An 11,917-nucleotide genomic window follows, 5' to 3' on the forward strand; every position below is an offset into this window, starting at 1 on the left:
TTAAGCAGTTACTGCAACACAAAATCTTCACATAGTGCATTGTACACCACCCAAATACCCTGCGCTCTATTGGGCAGTATCCAAACTCCATGCAGGATTACGCAGGATTAAGTGCCAATTTCTATATTTTGAATCAATGTGATTTAGACCGAGCGATAACCGCGAGTAGATGGAGTCAAGCGTACTGATACATCTGATTTGCCTGTTATTAACTCATGTACGTATTAATATTTAAAACACAGCGAATATCTATATCGCACTACCTTTGAAAATTACATGCGTATAATTGATGAAATTCATGCGATTTACGCAGAATCTGTCGTGCACATGTCGACAGCATATAAAAAATGATGCTGCTGGAATCAGTTTATTCGTTTTTTTGGCTTCAAACTGAAACGCTTTATATTTCGGAACACAAATTCGACACCGAGTATTTGATGTAGCAATATGCTGTGCCGAAGTGTCCAGCCGATTCGCCGAAGAAGGCGCATCGTTAAAGTCATATATTGCTTAGGATATGTTTTTATCCTACCATACAATAAATGTGTTATGAAAAAGATAACACACAGATACTGGCATGATTGAATGCCAACTATAGCTGGCAATTCCAACTGCCAATTCTATTTGAAATGTGGACTAGTATAATTTTGTTTCAGATGGGAAAGCAGTCATTCCATGAATGGTGTGTGCAAAATGGCAAGACTTGCCACCAAAGCGACCTGAGAGCTCAATATTAATGAAAGCAGCGCATGGCGACCGCAGACCAGACCTAGCCAAGCGTCTCATGAGGAAAAGGCCCTGCTAAAGCTGAAGCAGTTACAATGGACAGATGCTACAAAACTGTAAGTAACGATGAACATACATTGAGTAAGACATATTCAGAACAACATTTATAAATTTTTGTGTGGTTATATGACATTATAATAAGTATATCAGGTTTTCTATTTAATTCACAAAATGATCGACGCCAGTGCCGAAATGCCCGAATGAACGCTATGTCAAACAATCTCGTGTTAGTTTAAACTTCATACTTGTGGCTATACGATGATCAGCTGACTAACTAAAGACTCTAAATAAAACAGTAACAATTTAAAAAACTAGCAATTAAACCAAATGGACTAAGAAATAAAGCCACCACGTCAATTTGATCGAAAAAACGTGGCGAACACCGGCCATCTGCATGACACACATGACCTAACGCGATCAGCTAATAACTCTGACGCTAAAAGTCAACAAATTGGCGACGCTTATAAACGAGAAAATGCGCGATTAAGTTCGAAAACCGCCAGCAAAACGAACGAATGGTTGCGCGTTAGTAGTTACCTGGCCTACCGCTGATTGCTCGTCTCATCACGTCACCAATATATGATGTATTTAAATATAGCTGCTGGCCATTCAAGGTGCAGGGACAATGAGAAATGCTCTTGGAAGTTTCACGTGAACAATTGACTCCGATATAATAGTAATAGCGAAATGACGTTGTATACAGAGGGGGCCTCTCGTGTGAGCGCTCGTATAAGAATACAAATGACCAAAGTCGATGAAATTCTTGTAGAAAAACCTGCACAGTATACCATTAAAGTGCCTCCCCTCGAAACTTCAAGTGGCCAAAGCAAATAGAAGCAGGCAAAAAAAATTATTTTTAACATATATTGCACGTTCCGGTACGTGCATGCCTGGCCTATATATGTGTGATGGCGTAAAATACACAAAATACCCAGCCCAAAATCGTTCATTCGAAAGCTTATAGACTACAAGTGAAAGTGTAGGTCTTAATGCTTTCAAACAGAGTTCATTTTGATTGCACTCTGCCGGCGATGTTTGACGCGACGTCTCTAATTTTGCCATGCGGTCGGTGCCAGCGCTTGAAGGTCATGAAGGATGCCAATTATGCTCATAGAATCATATATATATGACATATCGCATATAATGGGTGGTAAATTTGAAGTGTCTCGGCATTAAGGAGTAAGGTGAACATTATTATATTACAATCAATTACCGATCATGGTACTAGGTATATATAGTGACTCATATCTGACAATAAAAAATTGTATCCCATCGCCACGAAGTCGAGGGGATACTATATGGTTTCATGTACTGTTGCCCATCCAAGCTCGGTCCGCGCATTAGAGAATTCGCAAACTTCCGCCCTCATAACTCGGACCCTAAGGAACCTAGCGCTACAAACTTGGACATATACTTACACATTCTTGGGGGAGAGGTGCCGCAGCGTACCAAACCAGGGTCACCTGCTACTATCTTAGACCATTTACTTAAACGTGATCATATTTCCTTCCTCTCTCATAACTCTGGCCCCTAGTTCGACCAACTTAGCGCGACCAAGCTTTGTATACTTACAGATCTTGTGAGAGAACGTGAACTGTCGCGATGACTAAAACCCCTAAGGCAAACCAATTTTAAACATACTTGCCCCACATCTCAGGGCAGAGATGCTATAACAAACACTCTTTGAATTTGTGGACTTATTTAACTTACCTTAATTCTAGCGTCCTTACAGAGATATATTCATTATACTTAGATCACGGAGGAATACTAGTAGTGGCGACAACTGCCCTTTCTAGTTATGTTCTGAAAGTGTACGTAAATATCTATGTTTTCCACATATTCACAGATGAAGGCAAATTAGATGGGCCTGGGTCTGAGACGATATTGATCGAGCACACAGCCTCAGAAAACGCGAAGCACCCTTTCTGTGTTCGCCAGGAAGGGCCTGATACCTTAGAAAGACCAATCCACTCTCTCGTCCAGAGATATGTTTGCATCTAGGAAATATAGGAATCATTAGCTCAAGCACTGTTAATAATGAGCTGTGTTAAAAATATAACGGGATTGTTAACTTAAAGATTTGCAGCGAAGCCTTAAAGTATACTCTTCTCTAGAATTCTGAAGAGTATTATTATAATAGTAGATTATAAAAAATAATAGCACAATGCCATACCATATAACTATAAATATAATTACGCATTCACGTTGTGTTCAATAATTAAAACAACATAAAAATTTTGAAACTGTTATTTTGGGGCGCTGATCACATCGACACCCAGAGGTTTGATCGTGCTGCGCACCTAAAAAAGTCATTGCCCGCCATTTGCACAATTCATTTGCCACATTACAGCACCGAGGCCTAATCACAACAAGTGCAATGATATTTATACCTGAAAATGCTACTAATCGAACGATGTTAATTTTAGACATATTTATCCATATTATAACTTAAACTATATGTCGTTTATAAGATATTGCCAAATCTATCGCCTCTTAGAATGTAAAAATAAGAAACACCCTCGCCGTCTGTAGCCTGCATCCGAAGCGATGCTTGCGCCGCAATCAATTCAGTGCAGGGGCCAGTTGGCCGCACCGTCGTTGTAAGCAACGATATAGCCGCAGTTTTTAAACGTTTAAAAAAATACTTTCTAAACGAATATTTTGAACCATAAACTTTTCTACGAAGCATAATTTAACTTCTATCTTAGTATGAAAATATCTGAAGAACTAGAGCAATGCTATCCCTTTAATCTAAAGGTTAAAAGAAGCATACCTGCTTTGCCTGCTCCGTTGAAAACATTATGTTATAAATTGTTTGTGAATTTTTATTGTGTCAAGTAGATATTACCATCCAGTGGGCTGCCACTTATTATTGCCATTAAATATTCTTAGTTTGATAGGATCGCGAACATCAATTAACAGCCCGGAATCAGAATGCACAAAAAACGGTACAAGAAACACTGCTCTGCTACGCAAAAGATGTGCAGACGTTGTTTAACGAGCAAATACTGTAAGTTAGTTGTAGTCTTTACTACCAGATTAACCACATAATTTCAAGGAATGCAAATTGGTTCTAACCACAATGTATGCTTTATTTCATACAGACCCCGGGCAATCTGCCCTCCAGCTGTTATATAGTGTAATACGTTTCTGCTTCTGACTTTTGTTCATGTTGTGGAACGTTAGTTTTCGTTTTAGCCTGACTAAGGGGTTAAACACACAATGATGTAACTTTAAGTGGAGCTCATAAGTATTGTTGTTTAATGCCTACAAACAAATATTTTAATTGAAAGAGAATTTAGTGCAGTTCAGAGTTGCTACATAATCAGAGCTGTACCAATTTATGGTACATAACAGAGTTTTCAGAGTAATGGACACTGCAGGTTTCATTTACAAAGTCTATATAAAAAAGCTACGCAATGTTATAATAAAAATAAATTATAGCAGTAATGGCTATAACTTATGAGTAAAGCTTTCTATACAGTGTGCGTATATGATTATAGCTCATCGAGCAGGCGGAAAACCTAAACTATGGCAAGGCTCCCATACAAGTGGAAGTCGAGGCTGGAGTCTATTCAGTGCCCCAAAGGACTACCACTGGGGTGTTTCTTAAGAGAACAGCAACATGCGCCATAGATGCTTGGACGAGAATCTTGGGTTGAATAACCGAGAAAATAGTTTGTGTAGAGCAGCAACAGCATGAAAATGTGTTCGATCAGCTTTATTAGGAATACTGAATATTATTACAGTGGTAATATACATATAAATATAGGCGACATTGCCCAATCAAATGAGTGAAGATGATGAGATTACAGGAGGCAGTCAACACATGATGATACATAAAGCAGACGCTTTTTTCACTTTCAAGATCCATCCTTCATGATGCTACCATCTCAGATGACTGCAGATAGTGTGAAAGCTATGTCAGGATGTTTGAGCAAATTGAAAAAAGCATATAACGCCAGTATTCCACAATTGCCATTTTGTATATCTTCAATTCCCATAATTACATGATTCTAGACTAGCAAATCAAATAATTATAATGAGTGTGAAAGCCAATATATATAGCTATATAAAAGATAACAGATCAAGTGAAATGAATGCTGAAACGAAAACTTTACAAAAGTCGAACAGTGATACAGTGCAGAGGTGGCTTTACTAACTGTTTTTCACTTTACATGAAATCCATCCTATGATGCAAGTGGTAGCCGCCCAAACCACCTCACAGTGAAGACTGTCAGTTGGGAAATTCACATAGCCATCATGTTCTTTAGATGGAAACATGATTGTAGTATTTCCCAGGGATTGGTCACGTAGAATGCCATGTTTGCAAGATGTCAGTAAGTTGTCTAGACTAGCAGAGGAGTCAGGGATCTTATTGTGAAATAAAAAGCAAATTCTATCATGTCTATGCCATCTAAGCTGCAGTACCATTAAGATCCACGAGAAACCGCTGCGATGGTTTGCTAACAGGTCTTGATCAGATTTGTCAGTCTCAGCATACCTTACTATGCTGGAGGTTTTATTAGGGCAAAGTATCGGATGGTTTGCCCGCGTCCGTAGATTAGCTGCGAGAGTAAAAAGTGCTAGTAATGTTGTAAATGTTAAGTAAAACATACATTCGATCATATTATTGTGTGTAGGTTATTAATGGATCCTTATAGATTACGCTAAGATATATCTCGTCTTGGTTTTTGAACTGAACCAGAGCAATTATATGCCTTTAAAATGCTGTGTGCATGCACTGTGCATAAAAATAGTGTCATGCTAAATCTGTGCACGAAAATATTATGCTTATAAGTGAATTTGTTTTGCTATTTGTCAGATACAAAAATCTTTATTATGTCAAACACAGTGCGTCATCGCTAAGAAGTTCATTTAAACTTGTTGGATGTTCTGATTATATACATATATATATGCCAGGACACCTTAATTAAGGAGATAAGCGTCAAAGAACATTATAACAATATTAAACTATATATTAACAATATAACAATTAAACTAATGAGCTGTGATCACAGTGAATAATTGTACATGTGATTTTAGTTTAAGTAATGTAGCCATCCTACATTCATATAGTTTTTTTTTCAGCTGTCATTGATGGAGAAATGGTATACTGTAAATGTATGCTGACATGGCTAATGCATTGTAAAATGTGATAATAAGTATAATGATTAGATAAAACTTTATATATGTGAAAAACACGCCCTTCTATGCAATACACTTAGGGTCAGCAAAGAAGAAATATATGGGTGCGTTTGGAGCAAATAGAATACCTCGTAGAAACCTTAGCCCATGTCAAAACAAGGTATATCAAGTACCGAGAAGTGATAACTTTAATGTATTAGAGCGCGCAACGGAGTATTAAGTAATAAGAAATCACATGTAAAACAGTTGTCCCCCGGCGGCGTATATGCATGTATATCAGAGTGATTAATGCTATAATATTAGATAGACTTGCCTGATTATATCAATTAAATTATCATAAAATATAAGAATGCGCGACTCACTATAACAGTAACAGCATATTATTATTTCTTTTAGTCGCAATTAGCAAACAGCTGTTGGATTCGAAATTCAGTGAGATTGTAATGTTGACATGTGGCGTGCGTGCCTGTGGCATGCGAATAATTTCTGTATATATGTTGTGTATGGACACCCACACATGCACGCACGCACACATGAATACTTAGAAACGATATCACAAATTTCACATACATGCACGCATTATACGATATCACGCACCGCGCCTAATTATAAATATATGCATGCTCATAGGAATTCGTACTATGCGTACACAGATATACTGAATTCCTTATACATAATTATATACACACAGTACGATTAGGCACGCCGCGCGCACGCACGCACACGCATTCACGCACTACACGCATCAATAGCATATTATATACACGTGCCGTTCCTATCGTATATGCGTGTATGTGAATTTGTATACGTTTCTATAGTTTCATGTTGTGCGTGCTGCATGTGTGGGTGTCATACACACATATATACAAAAAATAATGCACATACACACATACGATGGCACGCACGCACGCACACACGGCACGCGATGCAACATGAATACTTAGAAACTATACAAATTCACATTACACGGCCATTATACGATAGCACGCGAACGTGTATATAATATGTATTGATGGTGCGTGCACCTACTCCCGTGAATGCGTGTGCGTGCCCGTGGCGCCGCGCGGTGCTATTCGTACTGCGTGTATTATAATTATGCTATAGGAATTCGTATACTGTGTACGCATATACGAATCCTATACATAGCATAGGATATCACATAACAGCGGCCGTGTTTCGTGTCTATGGATCATGGCGTGCAATGTTATGTTGAATTTGTATACGTTCTAATAGTTCAATGTTGCGCCTGTGGCATGTAGTGGGTCGTCCATACAACATTCATATATACAAATTGATGTCCGCATACACACATATGATGCACGCACACACGCACGTCACGCACACACGCCACAGCCAATGCCCTCACACATTTTTGAAAATACTTAGAACGTATACAAATTCACGATACACTTAGCCATTCACTACGATACCGCACGGACGTGTATATAATATGTATTATGGCGTGCGTGCGTTGAAATGCGCGTGGTGGCTGTGCGTGCGCGCGCGGTGCTACTCGTATGTGCTGTATAATAATTCATGTATACGAACTTCGTATATCTGTGACGCATAATAGCAATTCCAATACATACATATATACAATCATAGCGCGCGTGCGTGCTATCGTTATGCGTGCATGTATGTGAATTTGTATAGCGTTTCTAAGTATTCATAGTGTGCGGCGTAGCATGTGTGGTGTCATACAACATATATTACAAAATTAATTCGCATTTCACACACATACGCTGACACGCACGCAGCACACAGGCGACGCACGCACACATGAACTACAGTACATACAATTCACATGAATTTACGAATCAACAGCTGATTTGTAATGGATAAAAGAATAATAATGAATCTAGTTACTGTTCAATGGAGTTTAAAAGTGGTGCAATTTTAATTTATGATTAATTAATCTGCATATAATCAGCCGCAGTCCTATCCATATTATAATGATCGCACTCCTCGGATATAATGCTTATACGCCGCCAGGGGGAACAAATCATCCACTTACACTGCGTACCCCGCCCAAATAAATAGGATGGCCAGATATTACTGGCATGACGTCATTGACAGCGGTTTAGACTTCGCAAGGAAAGAATATCGGCCATCCTATTATTTTGGGGGGTAGCGCAATCGGCTAGGGAGTAGGGTCGTTATGTCGATTAAATGGACTAAGGTGAACATTGAAAACAAATTATTTATGTCGCCAATGGAATCCCTGCTTGAACATTTTTTAAACGCGCGAACACTTGTAAATCTGAAGTTGACACCTGTTTACATGTGATATTATTAAATACTATCTTCTCCCTGGCCGCCCTCTAATCACATGAAATGTTTTAGCACTATCTCAGGTACTGATTACTACTTCGTTTTGCACATGCAAGTTTATGGAGGTAAAATACCTAATTGGCCCAAACCGCACCATATATTTCTTCTTTAGTCTAAGTCTAAGTGTATGAGTAGAACGGCAATGTTTTTTCAATATAAAAGTTTATTAATCAATTGTACTATTATAACATTTTACGAGACACTTCAGCATCAGGCATACATTCTTACAGTATACATTTCTCGCTCACGAGTGAAAAAACTATATGAAATGGCTAGGACCTGGCACCAATTACAACTAACATCAACGTACAGATTAGCTCACGATGATCACACTAGTTATATTTAAGGAGAGTTTTGACATCTCAATTAATTAAGGGTGCTGCATATATAATATATATAATATCAGATACATCAACAAGTAAATTGAAACTTCTTAGCAATGAACGCATTGTTGAAATAATAGACACTTTTGATCTGCAACTGCAAAACAAACAACGTTATTACGCCACAGACATATTTATACATATACATGATTTTAATATGCGCCAAGAGATTTTAAGCGCTCTGGTTTAGTACGAAAATCAAGACGAGATCGATTACCCTTACAGCTAAATAAGGTTTTAATAATTTACATATAAACGATGTATGTATATTTACTTCAACAATTACATATGTATAACATTTTACAGCAAGTCCGCTCCAATCCAGTTATAAAACACTATATGAATGTGTGGAGCGTACAACGTCAGCACTAAAATCTGGTTCAAAGCAGTTATCATCTACATGTCTGTACATCTCTCATCACACTTCATATTCGTTCCATAAAATCTTCTCTCTCCGTCATCCTTTTACTTCGTGCTTCATCTCGGCTGGAAATGCTCCCTGTGAGCATCTCAGACACCTGCAGAACTCAAACATGCCGTCTTCACAAGAGGCACTGACAAGCTTCAGAAGGGTGAGAAAGGTTTGTGTAAATTAGGGCAGTTCATTTCATCTGTGGCCAAATTTTGCCATTACGTAAACTCATTCTGAGAGCCTCCGTCTGTACAAAAATGCTCTATTTCTTTGTCGCTTTCTAGCCTATTTCTATTAGATGTGAGTGCTTTCTTTCCAGCATAGCAACCAACATGAACTCCAGTTCTCATTCAACGCTATTTCCTCTGCTTGCCCTGTCCTCTCCACACAGGACTATATTCTATTCGCCTGCTCTTGATGCTGTGGGCACAATATCCATTCGTTGTGCCTGCCAAGTTCAATGCCAAAGAAAAGGCATATATTTCATCAACTGGCTCGAGTTTGTGAAATAGAGCTGCCTCGTGTGACATCACATCAAAGATTTGATCTTCGAAAGAACTTTCACCAAACTGCCTATTCAATTTCTTGATACGCTTGTTCCATCTGCAAAGTAAAGTGAAAAAAAACAACTGTTGGAAATTGGCATATGCGCAATATTGTTTTTATTATATGTATATTTCACTTTTCTGAATTGTATAGCAGCATAACCGTTAGTCTGATCGGTATGCTATTACAACACTGACAATATATAATCCTTCAGCCAATCATACTGTAATCGTGTGGTTCGGGCTAAGCGAAAAAGTGCGGTACAAGTTGTTTGACACATATAAACACAGAAAAACCGAGAGGAGACAGTGCCAATAAGAGAGAAGAAAGTAGATTCATTAACAAAGGTTGCTAGTGACAGTACAGATAAACTATAAATCATGTAAAAAAAGACTCTAAACACCAATTGTGCAAGGAATCCAATCGTTAAGATAGTGCAATAAGTTCAATGTTACGCAGCTGAAAATATTTCCAACTAGATAGTATAAAGAAGTTTAAGTAGACTGGAGCAAACCCTCAAAATAGCAAGAAGAACCAACAGTGGCTAACGCTGAACAAGTTGAGCCTTCAATGAAACACAATGAACATCGACACCAACAACAACAACAGCACGTGTTGGTCGTCTCCACGCACGAAAGACGTCTGCTTTCTCACAGCTTGTTAATCCTGTTTAGTTCTAGAACTCTGTTAATTACACGAATAAACTGTCTGACTTTGCATAATTACGTTCTCTTCCATTTACAAAATGCATGCTAGACCGTAGTTTTAAATAGCATACGCACGCGCTACTCTCCTGACCAGTGTAAGTACAGATACCGTCCTCTCCATCACAAGAACATGCAACTTGTGAAGGAGGTCTTCCTTCTGATTTGCACGGCTTGTCTCCCTTGCCCCATTCATTGCTTGACGCTCCTCGACTTGCCACTGTTTATTGTCTTGCCGACGGTGGGACATTCGTACAAGTAGCAGTAATTCAAAACTTTAAACATAATAGAGCTATACCACACATGTATATAGTAATCATAAAACCAGAAATAAAAAACTGTTTGAGAAACGAGCCAGAGCGTCTTGGGCTTATCTGGAGGTCGTGTTGCTACGGGTCTATAAACGCTACATTAAGTTGTGCGATAAGGACACCTTTTGTTAGGCGCAGATTGCAGATACACAGATTGCGACACGATTTCATTTCAGACACCTTCTGCATTCTATGGCATAACTCCAAATCCCATTGCGTTGTAAAATCGGCGTGCCTGAAACTATGTTTATGCCGTAGCATTGTGACCCTTACCACCTAGTAAAACAAAAACAGAAAGCTACAGGTATAGCCCAGTAGATTAGTGGACAATAAGCTCAAGAACGCTACGTCATTTGGCATCTATATTGCGTGCGCCAAAATTTGATTGAGAAAATTAAGTCGCTGGGAAACCGACATCCTCGACTCCTGGGGTAATTTTGAGTGCTATGACTATTTCCACTATGTCATAATGTACATCATGACTAGATCTCAATAATATAACCCTCATCTCATTATCTCCTAAGCTAAGCATTGTCTAAGTAAGAGTTCTGTGCTAAAATTTCACTGTAAGAATATAGGGAGCGTTCCACAACCACAGTTACTCGCCAACGCAGTTGAGAAACAAATCAATGTTTAACCTCGCCTACACGCCGCTGCAATAGAGAGCTGCCACCTAAACCTAATTAACGCAGGCAAAAACTAGCACGCATACTCATGCAGCCAAGCATGCACTGGCGCAGTGCCACTGCAGTGGCAATTATAACACACTGACAGTACGAGAATGCCATAGAAATTATACGCGATTTAAGAGCAATATTAGAACCGCTTCTTCAAGCAAATTTAGCTATTTGAAATTTACTGTGACATTGTAAGCTCAACATGCCAGTACATGTATAAATTCGATTACATCTAGGCACCCAGCAGTCAAATTCTTTCTTAACACAAGTAACACGTTAAAAATCCATTGTTAAATCCGCCTCCTCTTGAGGTCAAAAGGTTATCCAGACACATACTCCTCGCACGTCAAGTGGAAACGCCCATTCATGCGTCTTCAATAAAGCCCATAAAAATGCTAGGTCACGCTGAACACAAAAATAGTTTCAGATTGCTCGTCAGACGCATGTCCTCAGAAAATGTCTTAAATCTGGCCCTGTGCACCAATTGCCTATGACCTGTTGAACCTTCAATTTCCCGCCCACGTACTGATGGCCTTTTCCTACTCATGATGCACTATATATACCGACTATCACAACCAGCTTTCCCTCCCGTATACTTAATATGTTAAGGAGTGAATGC

The sequence above is a fragment of the Priapulus caudatus genome, unplaced genomic scaffold (genome assembly GCF_000485595.1).
Source record: "Priapulus caudatus unplaced genomic scaffold, Priapulus_caudatus-5.0.1 Scaffold466, whole genome shotgun sequence".
Classification (NCBI taxonomy): Eukaryota; Metazoa; Priapulida; class Priapulimorpha; order Priapulimorphida; family Priapulidae; genus Priapulus; species Priapulus caudatus.